Source organism: Nycticebus coucang, chromosome 15 (genome assembly GCF_027406575.1).
Source record: "Nycticebus coucang isolate mNycCou1 chromosome 15, mNycCou1.pri, whole genome shotgun sequence".
Taxonomy (NCBI): Eukaryota; Metazoa; Chordata; class Mammalia; order Primates; family Lorisidae; genus Nycticebus; species Nycticebus coucang.
The window spans coordinates 80,444,130-80,463,603 of record NC_069794.1 but is presented as its reverse complement, the minus strand read 5'-3'; the positions used below and the strand labels follow the sequence as shown (position 1 = coordinate 80,463,603).

General features: G+C 41.5%; 1 non-coding gene across 1 annotated transcript; it reads left to right on the top strand.

Annotated features, from left to right (window-relative positions):
- Positions 1-3,357: 3,357 nt before the first annotated feature.
- LOC128567048 (U6 spliceosomal RNA) lies at positions 3,358-3,461 on the top strand. The gene has a single exon (XR_008374723.1). It is a non-coding gene; the product is annotated as a U6 spliceosomal RNA (small nuclear RNA).
- Positions 3,462-19,474: the final 16,013 nt, after the last annotated feature.

Genomic DNA, 19,474 nt, shown 5'->3' with positions numbered 1-19,474 from the left:
CCACTAAGCCCCACTTCCAACACTGGGTTCAAACTTTAACATGGTATCTAGAGGGTCAAATATCCAAACTATAGGAGAGATCTTCTTTTGGAGAAATTTGGATGCTAGGCTTGGGAGAATGTGTTTATTTCACTAGGCACTAAGGAGCCATTCAATATTTATTTTTTAATTTTTTGTTTATTAGTTGCCAGCAACAACAGCTTAGTCTAGCTGAAAGAGAAGTTATCAAACAATATTAAGTAGCCTGTACAATGTTCCAGTGAGGTAAACAGTTGAGCTTGAAGCTAGGTAACAGGAGCTGCTATAGTGAAGTCATATCGCACTAATACTACTGAGGCTCCAGAAACTTCCCACACGGCATTTAACAGAAGACCCTGTATACAGCAACCTCCTGGTGTTACTCACCATTGGTTCCACATCTCCTATAGGAACCTGGGACAGCTGTGATTTATAGAACGGAAATGATACATCTGAGCCTTAGCTGCAAGGGAGTTTGGAAATATGAGGCTTATGCTTTAGAAAGGCATGACCTGAAATAAGAGAGGATATCCAAAGATCTTGGGCAGTCACAAATGGCATATGTTCACTATGTTAATATGACTGTAGCTGAGCTTCAGGAAAAGTAATTTGCCATAATTTATGTAGAAAGGATTGGAGTAAACAAGCCCGGATGTGAGAAGACAGGTTATGGGCCTTTCATAATGGTCAAAGAAAGCAGTAATAAGGTCTCACCTTGTGTAGTGGGAACATAAGGGAAGGAGGAGATTCTGGAATTAGTGAAGAAATAGAATTGGCAACATTTTGCAAGCATATAGTTGATACCATTAGCAGAAACAAGGCAATCAGGAAAAGGATCTCTCCTGCGGGGTGGATGGGGCTGAATCCATTCTGGACCACATTCAATTTGGGGGGCCAGCAGGATACCCAGATAGACAAATCTAGCACACCACCAGGAAGAAGATCTGGATCTCCAGTGATAAGAATCTAGAGACACAGACTTTAGAGGCATCTACAGAAAAATGACAGTTGAAAGAACTGAACCATGAGGGTGTATTTCAAAGATGGCATTTTCACTTCTCTTCAGAGTTAGTTTCTTTTTGTGTCTTGTTCCAGTCATCTGCTATAATGATTTAAGAAGATCTTAACCCAAAGCCTTATTTTTCCCCAGAACAATGGGCCAGTTGAAGTTCTACTCTTATCCAAATAACACATTCTTTTGTTTCGAGAACTTTATCACCTATTTTCAAAAGATTTCCCTATTCTTTATGTAATTGTCTTAGGGGTTTAAGACTTAACTATTCGTGCCCAGTGAAGGAAGTTATCATAAATACCAAAAACAAAGACTTGTTTTTTTTTTGTTTTGTTTTGTTTGTTTGTTTTTTAGACAGAGTCTCACTTTATCCCCCTCAGTAGAGTGCTGTGACGTCACAGCTCACAGCCACCTCCAACTCTTGGGCTTAGATAATTCTCTTGCATCAGCCTCCCCAGGAGCTGGGACTACAGGTGCCCGGCACAACGCCCGGCTATTTTTTTTTACAGTTTGGCCAGGGCCGGGTTCAAACCTGCCACCCTTGGTATATGGAGCTGGTGCCCTACCCACGGAGCCATAGGCGCTGCCCACCAAGCCTTGATTTTACTGCAGGCATTTTTTTACCAACTCTGAGAAAGCACTAATGCACAGGCAGTCAATCAAAAGAGTCTCCATCAAAAGACAAAAAACTGAATCTCAGATCTGAAAAAGTCTGTGTCTGAAAACAGAGGGAGGGGCTTATTTCTAAGTACTTAAGCACAGCAAACCAAAGCTTGCAGCACGGGGGCCCCAGCCCTGCATCACCATTTTCCAGCCTTCTAACAATGAGCCCTTCTCTGAGACCCCAGAGAAAGAGACCCTCTGGACAGTGAATGGGAGACTTGTTACCCACAAAGAGTAAACTAAGAAGTTGGGACCAGCATTTTCTTTTAAATCAAGGGACACTTTTGTTCTGAAGGAAAAAACTATCTCAGAGCAGCCTGAGCTGCCCCACAGGGATAGAGCCTGAGCCACCTCCTCCCCGCTGATCAGGATGGCAGAGAGCTCATGAGACTGACCAGGGCCCATGTCATCAACACCTCAACAATGGTCTAGAAGCCAACCTCGCCAATCAGCTGCTTGGGGTCATGAACTTGGGTGCAAAGTCACAAGTGCCTTCCTTCCTTCCAAGAGTTTACCTCCTGACATGGAATCCCTGTAGAAGATGACAACCATATATCACAAATGGGGGTCCCACTGCAAAACCAACTCTCCCCAAATCCCATTATCAGTCTGCTTTCTGCAAAGTAAGAGTACCCGCAGCTGCCCAGCAGGGAGCAAAGGACTGACACGTGGTCCTTGAGACCAGTGCACTGCTTCTCACCACCAGACAATCTAGTCCTTGCCTCATGAAATCAGTTTCAGAACTCTGTCTTCCCAGAGAGCATCAGGAAAAACAGGGCATTATTATTTAATATCTCGGAGCACCACAAATGTGCAATTATTCTGAACAGTAACTAATATTGTTCCTGAGACAGAAAGAGTTCGTCACCCAACTCGAAGGACAATAGAACAGGGTTAGAATCTCCTTCAGGAGATGGGAGGGCTCTGATAAGAGTTTGGGGGCAGGGCTGACATCTCTGCTCTGGCTAAAACTCAAATTTTACATGCGTCTCTATAAGGTGGGCAAGGTGCTGTAAAACGTTTTACAGATGGTTCCAGATATGGTAACATTTATTAAAGGGAAAAGGAAAAAGAATTACTTGGCAGAACTTGCAGGTGTCAAGTGTTGACCTGGGTTTTAGATTTTGCAACTGTAATTTCAGAGGGACACACACAGAGGCTGCTTTGGAGGAGGAGGAGGACAAAGGAAGAGGTGCTGGGCACTCAGTCCTCACAGCTGCAGGCAAGTAGCAGGGGAGCACTGGGAAGGTGGAGCAGAACACAGGAATGCAGCAGTTAGAGGGGCGGGAACCAGCACGGATCATTTTCCTCCCTAACTGGGGCACATCCTCAAACAGGCTTTTTTGAAGGTCACTAGGGGCCCGCAACTGTTACTGGACAAAGAGAGTCTGGCTGCCTGTCACTGTCAGCCAATATGCAGAGACTGGGATAGGTCCACCAAACTTTGTTAGAAGGCCGGGATTCTGGAGAACAGTGAGAGTAGCCTCTCCAAGACTGTTCTGTTCTTCCATTTCCAAAATCACAGTTTTATACATGAAAGTTCAATGTAAAAACCATGTTAATCTTTATCTTAAACAACAATAATCAGCATAACCCAAACAACATTCCACTTCAAAGTTAATCTCCTAAATCAATCCTCCTAAACTACTCAAAAAGGCATCTTTGTGCTCCCTTCGGCAGCACATATACTAAAATTGGAATGATACAGAGATTAGCATGGCCCCTGCACAAGGATGACACGCAAATTCGTGAAGCGTTCCGTATTTTTGTGAAACTTAGTAAATGTAGAATGTAAATGTCTTAACACAATAACTAAGAAAATGCCAGGAAGGCTATGTTAATCAGTGTGATGAAAATGTGTCAAACGGTCTATAAAACCAGTGTATGGTGCCCCATGATCGCATTAATGTACACAGCTATGATTTAATAAAAAAAAAAAAAAGGCATCTTTAAGGGTGGGAGCTACATTTACAAAACAATAAGAATGGGGGCCAGGAGGTAAAGGTCACTTAAGACCTACACTGACCAGACCAGCTATGTCCTCTTGGCCCTAGCCAGACTGACTCCATCTTATTTTCATCACATGAGCTCTCATGACACGGGCTGCATTAACACTTTGGCCCTGAAACAGCACCTTAGGCTGAGACTCACTGTGCTTCTGTCCAGCAAATCTGTGGCAGACAAAAAATGTGAGGTTTGCTGCAGAAACCTACAAAGTCTTCCCAGCTGTGGCAGTAAATCCAAGGTCAGATTTTCTGCCCTTAGGCACCAAGCATGCCATGGGAAGGGAGCACCTGATGCTCCCCAAATAATGAACTACATCCTAGGCTGTACACTCAGAGGAAAGTCACGATTACAAAGGGACTGAAGGTGTCAGAAGAAGAGAGGAGACAAAATGGAAGGTCGTGGGGGCTCTCGGACAAGCTCCATCATGGCAACACCCTCCTTGCTGCTCCTTGCTTCACACCAGCCAGAATCCTAACAAAATTGTTTACTCACCAGCCACTACGCAAATATCCCTTCATGGGTGGTCTAGTCCAGTCCCTAGGTGGATGGAAGTGAAAAAAGTAAGACAAAGGACAGGGTGACATGAGGCCTCTGACCTTTCACCTTCTCACACATTTAAGGGTGGTCTGATGCTCAGTGGGCTTCCGAAAAACCTCCTTGGTCCAAACACACCTCCAGGGAGGCTTGCAAGGCTCATCTTCACACGTACCCTTCTTCCTCTGACAGGCTGCTGATAACAGCATCTTCCCAACTGTAGAAGCTTAACAAACCTTACCACAGTCTAGGGAATGTCTTAATATCATCCTCATATTCCTTCCGTGGAACCTGAGGTCCAGAGAAAGCTTAAGAGACTTGACTGAACATCAGTAGTATCTAGTATTTACTGAGCACTTACTACCTTCCAGACAAGAGCTCTATTTGGATTTATTATTTCATCCTCATAGCAACCCAGTGCTGCAGGCGTATTATTGTCCACAGGGTACAGAAGAGGAAGCTGAGGGCATGTGTGCATCTTGCCCACGCATCAGCCTGTGCGGCAGGCCAGGAGTGTGTGGAGAAGGCAATCTAATTTCACAGCCCTTTGCCACGGCTAGGAACTAATAAAGGTAGAAGTTTCTGAAGGTCCCAGACTACCTTTTTCACTAGGCCGGTGCTTCTGAAATTTGAATATGCACATTGCACATTGCACATTTATCTTTGAGGACCTGGTTGTTGAGGGAAAGAAAAGAAGCCATACTCAGTAAAATAAGGAGTCAAATAATTCTGACCTAAATTTGAGAACCATGACCCAGAATCACACCAAAGAAGCCTGAGCAAGTGGGCTCGAGGTCGTGGGTTACAGTTTGGTTTGATACATTTTAGGGAGACAGAAATTACAGGTGAGGTCATAAATCAATGCTTGGAAAACATGCATTGGTTTGGCCCCAAAAGGTGGGACATCTGGAAGCAGGGAGCTTACCGGTTATAGGTGGGATTAAAGATTCTTTAACTGACAATTGGCTGAAAGAGTTAGGCTTTGCCTAAAAGACCAGGAGTCAGTGAACAGGAATGCTTACAATAAAGAGTCTGTTAATTAGAGACAAAGTACTGGTTCTAATGTATATTGGGACCAGCAGGTAGGTCTTGAATAGCCTTAGGCCCATTCAGGAGCCACAGAGGAGGGGGCATGAGGAGGAAGTCTGATCTCCCTTCTCTTGGCTAGCAGTTTTAGGGATCCTCTTGGCCAAGAGGGGGTCCAGTCAGGCAGCCGTTGAGGGGGGAAACCTTAAGATTTTACATTAGTTCACATTGTTGTAACACAGATTCTGGCCCCACAGGTCTTAGATACTGGCCTACGGGTCTGCTCCCAGATGTCTCTGTGAGTAATGATGTTCTAAACTATAGATAGTTTTGTTGTTATCTCCCACTGCCAAAATCCCTTGCTCCCCACCACTATGCACAATGGTATCCTCCCGACTCTTAAACGTACCTCTCCTGTGGTTGCATCCATTAGGACAATAGGCTTTTACCAGGAATTAATATAATAATCATTTGGGGAGCTCTTTCAACACAAAAACAACGTTGCCGCAGTTGTGGAAATTCTGATTCAGTTTACAGTACTGGGAGTGGGACTGGGAATAGCACAGTGTGAGTCCTGAACCTTTCCAGTACAAATCAAGCCATCCTTTTCATTCACTTTTAATTTAATTACCCAGGTAATCTGCCTAACAAGACCCTGAAAATGGGCCAGCAAAATCAGAGTTCTGAATGGTGAATACTCACCTTGGATAGGTCGGCATCTCTGCCAATCACAGTGTGAGCGCGCAGGATTGGCTCTCTCGCTGCCCCTCCCGGTAACACAATTTCTTAATCCCAGGCTTTCTTGCACCGAGTGTAGGTGTAACTAATATGCGTAAATATCAGCCTTTCTGGGGGAGGATCAAAACCACTTCTGATCTAACAAGTATAAGACTGAAGTAGCATAGATGTTTTTTCTTTTCCCTAAATCCTCAGCCCCAGCAGTCTAGCCATTCTGAACTTTGCCTGAAAAATAGGAATTCTTCTAGAAGATTCCTTTCACTTTAAGGATTTTTCAAAAACCAGCTCCCTATGTGGTTACGTTTTTTCCCCCTGAATTTTTTCTACAATTCCAAAGAAAGCTTCACATTGAGAAAAACTAGAAAGGCATGATTCAATGATGTCAAATGCTCTCAGGATTCCTCCTTCCAAAGTCTTTGTTAATTGTACCCAGTATCTATAGTGATAAATTTAAAGACACAGGAAACAGCGGGATCCCCAAGACACTAGACTATTGTATTGTCCCATTAAGTTGAAACAATGGAGCAAAGTCCTGAGCCTGTCTCCAGGGCAACAGAACATGCCAGTCACAGTCAGGTGGATTTTCTGATGAATTTTTTAAAAATAGAGTTGCACATACTTTGCTATTTTAAAGATGGGAAAGTTAACTCGTAAGTACTTGGGTACAATTACAAATACTCTGAACTGAAAATATATTTGATTTAATTGCAAATTTTCCATTTTGGTTTTTGCTGATTCCTATAGCAAAATAAAATTTCTCATAGCAGGAGATAAAAGACCCCATGGAAAACCCAAAAGCAGCAGATTAGCTGAAAAACTGAATTTTATTTAAATATCTGTTTTAGCATTTAAAAATCAGCACATCAATTAGCAACATAGTAATCTGCTGAGCATTGTGACATGTGGTCTTAAAATCTCTTTCTATCCCCAGACTAATTCACTTTGCTCTGGACATTAGATCTGGACCTTCTAAAATGCCCAAGGCAATCAAGTATAAGTTACCAACGCTTGAAAATACGGCTGTAAATAAAGGGCTCCCAGCTCTGTCCAGGGGGAACAGCCTCCCCCTGGGGACTCTGCCCTCAGCTCCTCAGCCTGCCTTGTCACTGTCCACCCCAAGTGGCCCTCTGCCCTCGGCTCAGATTCCCTGCCATTAGTTCTTGTGCATGACCACTCAGTTTGGCAGCATTTTTCCCTGGCTGACCTCGGTGTCCTCCTCTGAATATGATTTTAAGTGCTTGCTCTCCAGATACAATTATGGTAACTAGGAATAAAAAATTCTGGAGCTGTGCTATCCAATTTGGTAGTCACTAGCCATATGTGGCTGTTTATATACCTTAAAATGAAATAAAATGCAAATATCTAGTTCCTCAGCTGTGCTAGCCACTTATCAAGTGCTCAACAGCCACATGCAATGGATAGCATACAGAACAGCCCCTTCACTGCAGAAAGTTCTAGTGACTAGTGCTGACTTACAGCCGCTCCTAGCTCTTACCCCAAGCGTAAAGAGCTGACAAAGTTGGCATCAGCATTGTCCCTAAATTCCCCCAATACTATGTATGAAACTGAAAATCCTGAAGTCTGAAATACTCTTGCCAACATTCTCTTTGGATACTTCCAAAAGTGGGTCAGTATTCCTTCAGATGACTCTAGAAAGCCTTTACCACCACTCTGGCTATCTGGCAGCTTGGATCATTAGTGGAGAACATTTAGGTTTAGGAACTCACAGCAGCATGGAAAAGACATTCTAGGAACAGTAAAATACTACATTCGTTACAGTACATTTGGGCAGAAACAGACTATATTAGTTTGCTGCTTATGTGCCTCTTTGTTGGTCAAGGTGCCTAACATTTCACCATTAGAGATTTATTCCTTTGGGTTTTACAGGTATCTTCTTTGTTCTCCACACACAGAGTAGATGGACTATGCTGGTTAGGGCAGAGAGAGAGTTATATAGGAGATGTACATTGTCAATACTGTCACTTGACTTACTTCGTCCCTCCACCAAAAAAATAATCCTATGAGTGAGAGAGCAAGAATAAGGTTCTACAGTCTATTGTCCTATATCATATATCATATCATGAGAAGCTAGTTTTTAAATGTTATCTAATATATACCCAATATAACACTTGGCCCATAGCTGCTCATTACATACCTGATGAGCAAACAAACTATAAGTAGTTTTAGAGATAGTTTTAAGAATATTTTAATATGCTAGATAGAATTTAATACATTTGAATCATGCTGAAGTGTGTTCATCCATTATGAAGTTAAAATTTTTTCATGTTTACATGGATGGAGCTGGAACATATTCTTCTTAGTAAAGTATCTCAAGAATGGAAGAAAAAGTACCCAATGTACTCAGCCCTACTATGAAACTAATTTAGGGTTTTCACATGAAAGCTATAACCCAGTTACAACCTAAGAATAGTGGGGAGGGGGAAAGGGACAGGAGGGAGGGGGGGAGGTGGGTAGAGGGAAGGGGATTGGTGGGATTACACCAGCGGTGCATCTTACAAGGGTATATGTGAAACTTGGTAAACGGTCTGTGAAGCTAGTGAATGATGCCCCATGATTATATCAATGTACACAGCTATGATTTAATAAAAAAAAAAAAAATGAAGTTAAAATTTTAAGTACCCAAAGCAAGTTTTCTCACGTCTTTGGCTAAATTAGCAAAAAATCATTCCTTCCACACGTACCCCCCCAAACAAAACGTCTTCATTTTATTCACTCATCTGTTTATTTATTCAATAACAATTTTAGTGTACCCACTCCGGGATTGTGTAGCCTCTGCAGAGGATACAAAGTTGAATAATACCTTTTAGTCTAGAAGCTTGGAAGGTAACTATTACTAAAAGAAAAACTTTAGACAAATTAAATTTAATAAAGTTCAATTGAGCGAGAAACAATTAGAGAATTGGGCAGCCCGGTTCAGTGAGATTCTGGGACTGCCAAGTAGCTGGATAACATTTATAGACAGAAAAAGGGAAGTGATGTACAGACAACGAAAGTGAGGTACAGAGAAAACATTATTGGTTCCAGCTTGGCATTGGAACTGTTCAAGACAGGTTCCATTGCCTTATTGGAACTTGGCCTGAACAGCTGGCTGCTTCCAACTGTGGAGACTGAAGTTTAGCTGCTGTGATTGGCTGAGATTCAGCTACTTGTTACAAAAGTAAACTCCTAAATTAGGTTATCATTTTTTTTTTATGTATTAAGTTAGGTTACAGTTCTTAGGTAGGACTTATATGGAGGCTTCTCAAGCCCAAATTTAGTTTAATTTAACACTACGTAATTCTAATGTGGACCTGCAACTTCTAGAATGAAAGATTCCTGGCCCTTGATATCTCTGATTTCCATCCTCTATCCCAAGTTCCTGACTTCCAGTCTACCTGTTAGAATCCATCTTGGACTGCCTAATGCCTAAATAATAGTGGTCCTCATAAGATAGAACTTCATTTCTCTCTCAGGTACAAAACCAGAGTTGTCCTCCAGGACTAATATGGTGGCTCCTGGTCTTCTAGAATCCAGGCTTCTGCTTTGTTGTGTCACCAACCTTGGTCTCTCACTTCCTAATCTAAGATTTGCGTTCTGGATCTGTGGTCCCAGACTGGTGCCGGTCAGGGGCTTGTTAGGGTATGGAGATAAATATTTAAATGGCTGCCCAGCAGGAGGTGAGCAGGTGGGCAAGCTAGTAAGAAGGAGAAGGAAGCTTCATCTGTATTGACACCCAGTCCTCTTTGCTATTGGATCCCTGTCTGAGCTCTGCTTCCTCTCAGGCCCCACCACACCCCCGACACCTCCATCGGTGGAAAAATTGTCTTTCATGAAACAAGTCCCTGATGCTAAATGACGGGGGTACTGCTGTTCTAGACGTCAGAAAATAATAGCATGCCCTTACTGTTTTAGAAAGCTTCCTCCTAATCTTAACGGGCAGAACTTAGTCCCACGGCTGTACCTAGCTACAAAAGAAGTTGAGCAATTGCATCCTTTTTGTCCTCAGGCTGGGATACAAAAGTAAAGTCTGGAATGGACAGTAGATCTGGCCATCTCTGCCACCTACCACATGCTGGGCTTGAGACACTGTCCACTCTGAATATACCACCTACTCATGCAAAGGGAATAATCCATGCCCTCGGATAATGGAAACAAAAGCCATTAAGCTCAAATGATATTATTCACATCACCAATCATATATATTGCAAAGAGCTAATCTCAGTTTTTGAATGTCTGCTCGTTACCATAAAATAGGAGTACATTTGATGTCAGTAGGCATGACTGTTATAAACTTTCATGTATATTAAGACAAAACCCTTGCAAAGGCAATAACAAAGCCATAAAGCACTAAAGCTATGGAATTTGAGCATCTAAGGTTTTACATTTTAAAAAAACATTAAATTGATCATATTGACCAGGGTATTTTAAATTTCCAATTATCCTACTAATTGTAAAATCTTAGACTAGGGCATGGAAAATGGGGAAATAAATTAATGCTACCATGAGAACACTAATTTTGTAGACCATAACTTTGAAATAACTCCATGTCTTTAGCTTTTATGCATAAAAGGAAGAAAGAATGTGGAGTAGAAACACGAGAATGTGTTACACAGTAACAAAGTCTGAAGAGGCTTTGATGTTAATACCTGGCAGAGTTAAAAGAGGACCAGTTCAAACCTCACCTGCTGCTAATATTCAACTGGGGATAATTAAACCCCCATCAGGTTTCCCAAGCGAAGAACAGACACAGTTTTTCCTGAGAAGAAAACACTTCTTTGTATTTTGTCCAAATAATACCCAAACACACGTAAAGAACTTCTCTTTAAATTGTGACTTATTGAAGTTAATTGTTTATAGCCAGCGTTTCATCTGCTTTCTCCCTGATGACTAATGTCAGATCTAGATCCGAAGTGAAGTCCCTCCTCCTGTCCCAAATGTTTCTGAGTTCCCACAGGACCTCCATGTGCTCGTGAAAAAGCCTAGTCAAAGTTCAGGAGGTGGCTACAGTGTTGTTTCTTTTCCGAGGCTCATCCAAGTCCCATATTTCTCCTCTGCCCTGGATTGCTAGCTCCATGTATGCCCTGCCTCTTGTGCTAACCTGCTACCTTGCTGTTAACTCTCAGGCTCCCCAGTCTCGTGCCTCGGTGACACAAGTCATAGACTCCTCGTGGCTAACGCTCACTACAGAATTGGTGGAGATGCTGAAGCATGACAGCACTACAACAGTGAAACCAGCTTGTATGGAAACCGCAATCATGTGGCAGACTTATGTCTCCCAAAGGACTTTCTCCTCCTTTTCCATGGTAATAGAATCCATAACTTTAGCTGTGCACATGGCTACCCAAAATAAAAATCACACTTGCCAGCTTCTCCTGCAGTTACATGTGAGAGCATATGTCTAAGTTCTGGCCAATAAGATATAAGAAAGACAAGGTGTTATGCCCCTTGTTTCCACTTCCATGTTTCTTTTGGTGAGAATTTAAATGCAATGACTCGAGCTCCAGCAGCTATTTTGAGCTAGGAGATGCCCTAGAGAATGGAAATTATGCAGGAGGCAGAGAGCAAAACAAAAAGAGTTGACCGAGTTTGCATTGTCGTCAGGCTATGGGGTATAATCTAGTTTAGAAGTACCTGCTGCTGAATTTATAAAACATAAAAGAAAAACCATTTTCTTTCTTGCTTGAACAAGAGATGTTGCAGCTTAGTTATAGCCAAGTTTAATAATAACATATGCTAAAAGCAGAGCTAGCCATAGTCCAAATAGTGACTGGATGAATTAGTTTTTCATCTTGTTGGCCTTCTTTTATAGTCCTCCCAGAGCCCTTCGCCCTCAATGTCCTCCATTGTACTCCCATGCTTTGCAATTTTTTAATCACTTGACTCTGTCCAGATTTACATGCCCTATATCCTGCTCCTTTAGGATCTGCCAGATGACTAGGTAATATGATAATAAAATGTATAAGACGTTATAACTGGGAAACAATGGAGTTCTTATTGCAATATAGTGTTGTATAACAGTGGCTTGGGTGACTAGACCCAAGGAATGACTAACATGGGTACCCTGGCAGGTAATTACGCCAGGGATTTTCAAACAGGAGGCTTTTTGACATTTGATATAACAAATACAGTTCTGCAGAGTGTCAGGCAGCCCGAGTTTACATACGCAGCATGTCAGATTCAATTAGAATTTCCAGATACTTATCTCAACTTTCTCCTTCTATTGCTGACTAGGGCCAAACCTTACCAATGCTGTTCAAAATAAAATGCATGGAGTGGTAAGAGGAAGGATGGAAGTTGACAGTTTGCAAACTTTCCAGGTTTCTAGAAACAATATATATTTTTTATTTTCTTACCATAGAGATCAGAAACAGTATTTGAAAAAGACCCTCATGTCCAACATAAACATGAGTGTTGAGAAGTCCTAGGCTCCCGCAGTAATGTCCATTAGGTAGCTCTCAACCACTCTAAATAATCATGCAATCGCAGTAAAAAATGGTACACTGTATATGAGAACACCACTTGTAGACATACCCCCGACTCCTGGTCCTTCTAAGAAAATTGTGACTAACACCCCATATCTTATATCTGGAAATTATGAGGCTAACTCTGATTGATACAATATCATATTTCTTACTTGTTCATCATCAAAGCCAAATCAATAATTATTGGTGAACTGGTAATGGTTTGTTGTTATATCAGTCGCTTACCCTCATAGACTTTTCTCTGACATCTTATAATTTATAGCTAACTAACAGGCAGGGAAGCTCTGTGTGTAAGGAAGCTCAGGAGACTGCCTGGGTCATCAATTAGTGCCTGAATAAACATCCGCTTTTTCTTAGCCTCCACTGACCTGGCTTCCAGTAGAACTACAGTAATTTGAGTCTGTGTTCTGCACTCCAAGAAAACAGCTTATGGAAGATGTGTAATTGTAAACCAACTTCCTTAAAGATACCAGTGCCTTGAAATGCTGGGCTGGTCTTGGAAATTGGGGAAGCAAGTAACCTCATGATAAACCTTTTATCTTCCCTTTCAGCACCCCTTATCTTATCATCCCCTTCCTTTTCCCTCTTTCTTTCATGCCACCAATATTGACCACAATGAACTCCTACCAAGAGATGCCTTTAAAAAACAAAAGTTGTTACCCTACACATATATAAAGTTCTGACAATTACATTTGTAAACTCACTCTAGAAAATGTATCACATACCCCATTGCTGAATATCACTATAGTTACCTCCAAGCTGTCATTATAAAGTACCTCAATATACACAAGAACAATAATGAACGGCGCTCAGCAAGGCACCATCACACATCGACACAGACGCAGCTGTGAGACGCTGATATAGCAAGGTTAGGAAACCTCATCACGTTGTGTTACAGTGCTGCCAACGTAAGCACACGGCAGCAAGTTCGCAAACATCACTGTCAAAGCTCATTCAATGACAGCTCTGATGGTCATTCCAGAAAAGGCATTCCAAAATTGCTTTGAAGGGTGGACTAGGTGCTGCATCTGTGCATAACTTCCTAAGGGAGTACTTCAAAGGTGACCATCGTGCTATTCCGCAATGAGGTATGCAGCACTTTTTCTAGGATGAGTTTGTGAACTTAACTGTTAGACATCGTACACACACACACACGTATGAGCTTAATACCTATGGATATTTATATATGTCTTAAGCTAATTTCTCCTCTTCTTATTTTCACCTTAAGAAATGTCCCTTACTATATAATTGTTGTTCGAAGCCCTTACATCCTAAGCTGACCAAGTTAGAATGACTGTTTCCTGAGCTCCACATCCCAGACACACACAGTGTAGAATGGTAAGCGCACTTGCTGGCTCTCAGCCCTCTCCTAGGCCTTGTTGGGGAGGATAAGGCATTTGTGCCGTGGCTGCCACAGTGAACTGGCAGTCTTGTGGGAGACAACACAGAGGGTATGAAACAATTAGAGAACAATGTCAATTGCGGGTAACTAGCAATGACGCCATGCTATGAATCAGCTCTTGAAATAATGACCTACATGCCTGAAAATAGAACTCAGGTGAGTCAGGCACTACGTGGTCGGAGAAGTTTAAGAGCAGGAAAGGTGCAGTGAAGGAGATGTGGGCCATGCCAGCTTCAGAGAGTTTTCAAAACTGCTAAAGACAGATATTTGAGTCAGAACTTAATCCCATTGTAGGTCTTTTGTGAATTTTCAGTTTTGAGGTATTCAGCACTGGTTAAAAGGAAAAGGACTGTGTGTGTGGGTGCCCCTTCTTACTTCTCTATGAGTGGGAAATATGGCCCCAGAGTGACCCTTAACCCTCACCTGCAAAGAGGCCCAGAGTGTTCTTTAGCAAAATCCTTTGGGGTGCAAGGATAGGAGGAAAGAGGGGCACTTCCACTAGAAAACTGTTTGAGGGGAACAGGTGAAAATGAAGTGAGGCTTTCCTCTTACTCGCAAGCCTAACGATCCATATACAATGTCTAATTCTAATCTTTTTGTAAAATGAGCAATATTTCAGATTCACTAAAGTCAATATTTAATTACTCATGAGTTGAGAATAATTTGTCCCTTTGCAAACGTAAAATTCTTGCCACTAGAAAGAAAAATCCATTCTAAAAGGACGAAGATTTTGCTTCTAATTCTATATTTAAATAAACGTTGCCTTTAAACGTGGTTTACATTGTTGGGTCCATTAATTTATGACTTCGTGTTAAATAAGATCGAAAACGCCCCACATACTAGCTGGCCATAGTGTGTGGTGCTCAAAAATGCTAATTTATTATTTTTTTTAAAGAGACCATGTAATTAAGCTGTAATTTTCAGTGATATGGGTTTATTATGCTTTCCAATTTTTTCATTAATTCCCTTATTCCATGTTTTTCCATTTAAATGAGTTTAAAATGCATAACATGAACTATCTTAAAATGTTCTGTTTTTAAATTCTACTGGGCTCTCCCTACAACTCTTACTTATCTCAGGATTCTGAATTACAACTAATTCTCCTTTAAGTACTTTAGTAACCATATTACCTCAGCCAAGATAGCAGATTTGCCATTTATAATCATTTAGCCAGGTCCATCGTTTTAGTATGCATGTAGTGGATGTCTTTTTCCTTCATTTTAAAAGGAACTGCTATTGACCCAGTTGATCTCTGCAAAAGTTACAACAGCCTATACGTTTCAGACTTTCTTTGATAAGTGGCTGGTTAGCATCTTTGGCCATTTGCAGGACACAGCTAGCTTTGCCAATAGAAGGATTCTTGGTATAAATTAAATGTAGGTGCACCAAATTGTTTTAAATGCAATAAGGCTTTCAAACAAATCCTCTAGTTGCTCCTTTGCGAAGTGAAAAATCCTCTTACAAAGCCAATAATTACTTCCTAATGGATGGGTTTTGCGAATCTGGAATTTAATCTATTAAGTTTGCTTAAAGCAGGTAGACCTTTATTTGACAATCTGAGGGTTGGTCTTTTGGCTGAATTTTAATTTAAAGAGTAAAAGAATCAAGGCAAGATTGCTGGAATTGCACTGCTGTTTTGGCAGAGTGGATGATGAACGTGTGAAGAGTAATTTGGCGTCAATGGAAGGGAATGTAAGATATGGAGGTGGGCTGAGCAGGACTGTGCCTCACAACGACATGAGTCTGAATAGCTTTGATTTTCTCTTTACATTTACCAGGGAGAGTAATTAAAACTCCAATATTCCACACCACTGAAAAAGGAAGAATAAACTTACCACTGCTTCTGTTTACAGTGGTAGCAACAAGTGTACGTGAACCAAGTGCAAAAGAGGTAGGTAGGTACAGCAAGGAGATACCCAAGTTGATGTGTAAATCAAAACCATCAGATGGAAAAGGGCAAAATTAGGAGGAGGAGCATGTTTTTCTAACCTGGAGAACATAAAACTAAAAATAAGATCTCGTTCCTCTGCAGAAAGGCAGGACTGTATCCTTTAAGTTTATTCTTGTACCCCTCGCTCCCAGGCTTCCGTCTTGTATCACTGCCGTCCTAACCTCCAGGGAGGAACAGAATCTTGCTTTGTCCCTGCCAGACCTTCAAAGCAAACGTAGCCCTTTGTTTCAGGGCTCTTTCTCCTTCACAAAATGCTGATACAGTTTCTACAAATTGAGGCTATCTGATGGTGGAAGTGGGGGCAGCTTTTGAGGAAAAAGAATTTTCCTTAATCTAACGTTATCTCCCCCCGTAGATAAGGACTATGCTAAGTTGATGGCCTAAACCTATGTACTTTTCTTTTATTTATTTTTTTTGTGGGACAGAGTCTCACTCTATTGCCAGAGCTACCGAGCCCTGATGTCAGCTGAGCTCACAGCAACCTCAAACTCCTGGGCTCAAGCAGTTCTCCTGCCTCAGTCTCCCAGGTAACTGGGACTGCAGGTGGCTGCCACAACACCCAGTTTTTTCTATTTTTAGTAGAGAGTCTGCTTTGCTCAAGCTGTCTCCAACTCCTGAGCTCAAGCTATTCACCCACCTTGTCCTCCCACAGTGCTGGGTTTACAGGCATGAGCCACCATGCCCGGTCAACCCTATGCTTTTAAGCGATCCTTTTTGGGACTTTATGCCAACTAGTGTAGAAATTTGGGGGAAAAAAAATCTGTCCCATCCAAATGTACTGGCCCTCTAGCTGTCTAAATTTTTTCAAGATTTTTAGCTGAATGCTCTTCAAAGTGATGCATTTTCAAAAGGAAACCTCAGCTTCTAACTGCTCAGCTCAGTCAACCTCTTTGAATTTTTCTCTCGGGTCCTCTAAATGTTTGGTGTGCTGTATGGCTTGAAACTAAGCGAGAGGAGATTTCAGGGGATCAACCAAAGATAATAGGAGGGTTCTGAGCTTGTATAGTTTAAAAGAATGCTGTTTTCAGAAACTGCAAACAAGAGCACTATTATGAACATTTAATTATTTCTATGAATACATTACAAACTCCTCCATCACTAGAATGTAATAACTAAAAACTATCTTCTAATGACATTTAAATGAATTTCATTCCATGAACATGAGACTTCTAAGTCAGACAGGCAAACAACGGCATTTTTCCCCCTTTTGGTTTCTCAAAACTGTTGGCTCCATCAAAACAGAAAAGGAATATTTTCCCTAACATGTAAGACATAAGATAAACACAACTTTCATGATAGTTTTAAGACCCAAGTCATGTAATATTCCAGGGCAACTCCAATTGCTTCAAAGATACTGTGAAATCCCTGAAACAAACAAACAAAAATACCTAAAGAAAATTTAATACACTTCAGCTAAAAAATAAAAAAGATACATGATATGAAGGATTTTTAGAGGTAGAAACATAAATTACCAATTATATAAATATATTTGTTCTACTATGTACATACTCAAAATATAAATTCTTGCCAACTGTCCAAAGTCCTAAGGCCTGGGGTCTAAATGATGTTAGATTGAGCTGTAATTATCAAAAGTAAGAAAGTAAACATCTAAAATACATACAACTCTGATTTTTTAAGAGTTATTTGCACAATATGTGGGCTTTTTCTTTTTCTTTCTGATTATATCTGGACTTTGGACAATTATTCCTTAAGAACTTCCCAAGACGCAGAGTTTAGTAACAGAGAGGATTTCAAAGTCGTATCCAAGTACCTGTTTCAGCTTGCATAAAAATGTTAAATGAGGGTGAGGGAGAAATTTTGAAAAAAAGATACATGTTGTGATACAGACTTACAATGGAACAGTTTGCAGCCTTCACTATGATTGTTGCAAGGAGTTGTGATGCTGACGAAGTGTTTATGCTAGTTTTTTTTAAAAAGGCAAGACTCCAAATGTTAGATCCAGTATGCCTTCCAATATTTAAAAACAATGTGGAAAACAAGACTAACAGGTCAGGTTGGTGGTAGGGGTTAGGGTTAGGGGTGGGATTTGTTTCTCTGGCTTTATGTCCTTAGATATTTTTCTAATGAGGATGTATTACTGTTGTCTTTGTGATTTTTTTTCTTTTTTTGAGAGAGAGAATTTCATTCTGTTGCCTTCAGTAGCACGCTGTAGTGTTATAGCTCACAGCAACCTCAAACTCTCAGGCTCAAGCCATTCTCTTGCCTCAGCCTCCCACGTAGCTGGGACTTCAGGTGCCCACCACAACACCCAGCTATTTTTTAGAGGCCTCGCTCTTGCTCAGGCTGGTCTCAAACTCCAGAGCTCAGGCAATCCACCTGCCTCAGTCTCCCAGAGTGCTGGGATTATAGGCGTGAGCCGCCGTGCTTGGCTCTGTCCTTGTGATTTTTAACAAAGTTTTAAAAGACACATGTATATCAGTGCTTTCTCTGGACTCAATGATTCTTAGTCTTTTTGCTAGTTTTGCAAAGGTTAGAGTTAAAGAAGGCCTTTAGGTAGTGTTTTAACAAATAGAGATTCCCAAGGACTATTGTGGTCACAATCCAGTTTCACAGAAAGCATGGGTCAAGTGACTACGTTGGGCAGGTTTCTGTCTAGCTGCAGTACTTCGTACATTGTGTCTGTTAAATGACTGTCACTGATTATTAAGGGTTACATTTTAATGAGTAAACAAAAGATACTCTTTTTATTCTTCCAGGAAAAACCAGATGGCCTACTGAACAACAGCTGACCAGGGAATACAGGCAGAAAATAGAGGACAGTTCCAAAAAAGAGACTTAATTTCTATTTCCATAGAAGCTGAGCATCAGAAGAGACCTCTTTTTTGGGTCAGAGACATTGAACTGGGAGCCTTGCCAGAGCTGGGCCTAGAATCAGGGCCCCACAGAAACACTGCTCTGGTATTCAGGAAGAATTGCTTAGCCTGGAATGGGGAGAGGAGTAGGACTCACAATGCAGACTTCACAGGACTTCAGCAGAAATCAGCCAGTCAAAACAGACCTGATTTGTGTGGCTGCACGGAGCCATCCACACCGTGGGATCTAAGTCACTGGAACCAAGTGAGACTCTATTTTACTACTTATACCCACCTGCCACAGACAGATTGCACCCTCATCAGTTACCATCAGGAGGAAAGTTGTTTTCATCACCACACTCACAAAGACTGGCCTGCGTGTGTGCTGCTGTCATGAGGATGGCCTCCCGGGGAGGAAAGTACAGGCAGGATGATAGACTTTTGGCCAAGGGGAGCAGGAAGAATTTCAAGCTCTTCAGGAGATAAAAGCAAAGGCAGGGAGCTCTGTGCTGCTGCAGCCTGCGCCTGGATCCACCTGCCACAAGCAGCGATGCTAATTAAATTGGTATTCCTTATCACCACTGCAGTACAACATATAAGCTTGTCTCTATAATATCGTCACTGTCTCTTCTGAAACCCTTTCCCTTATGTGACCACCTGCCATGGCTGCTGCAGAGGGACGATTTGGCTGGTCCTGGCTACCTTAAACATATCCAAAATCCAACCACTTATTCTCCTCTGCTCCCTTGCACTCAGACAATACAAGTCATTATTATTTCTTACTTAGATGATGATAAAAATCTTCGGATGATCTCCCTGCTTTGTTTT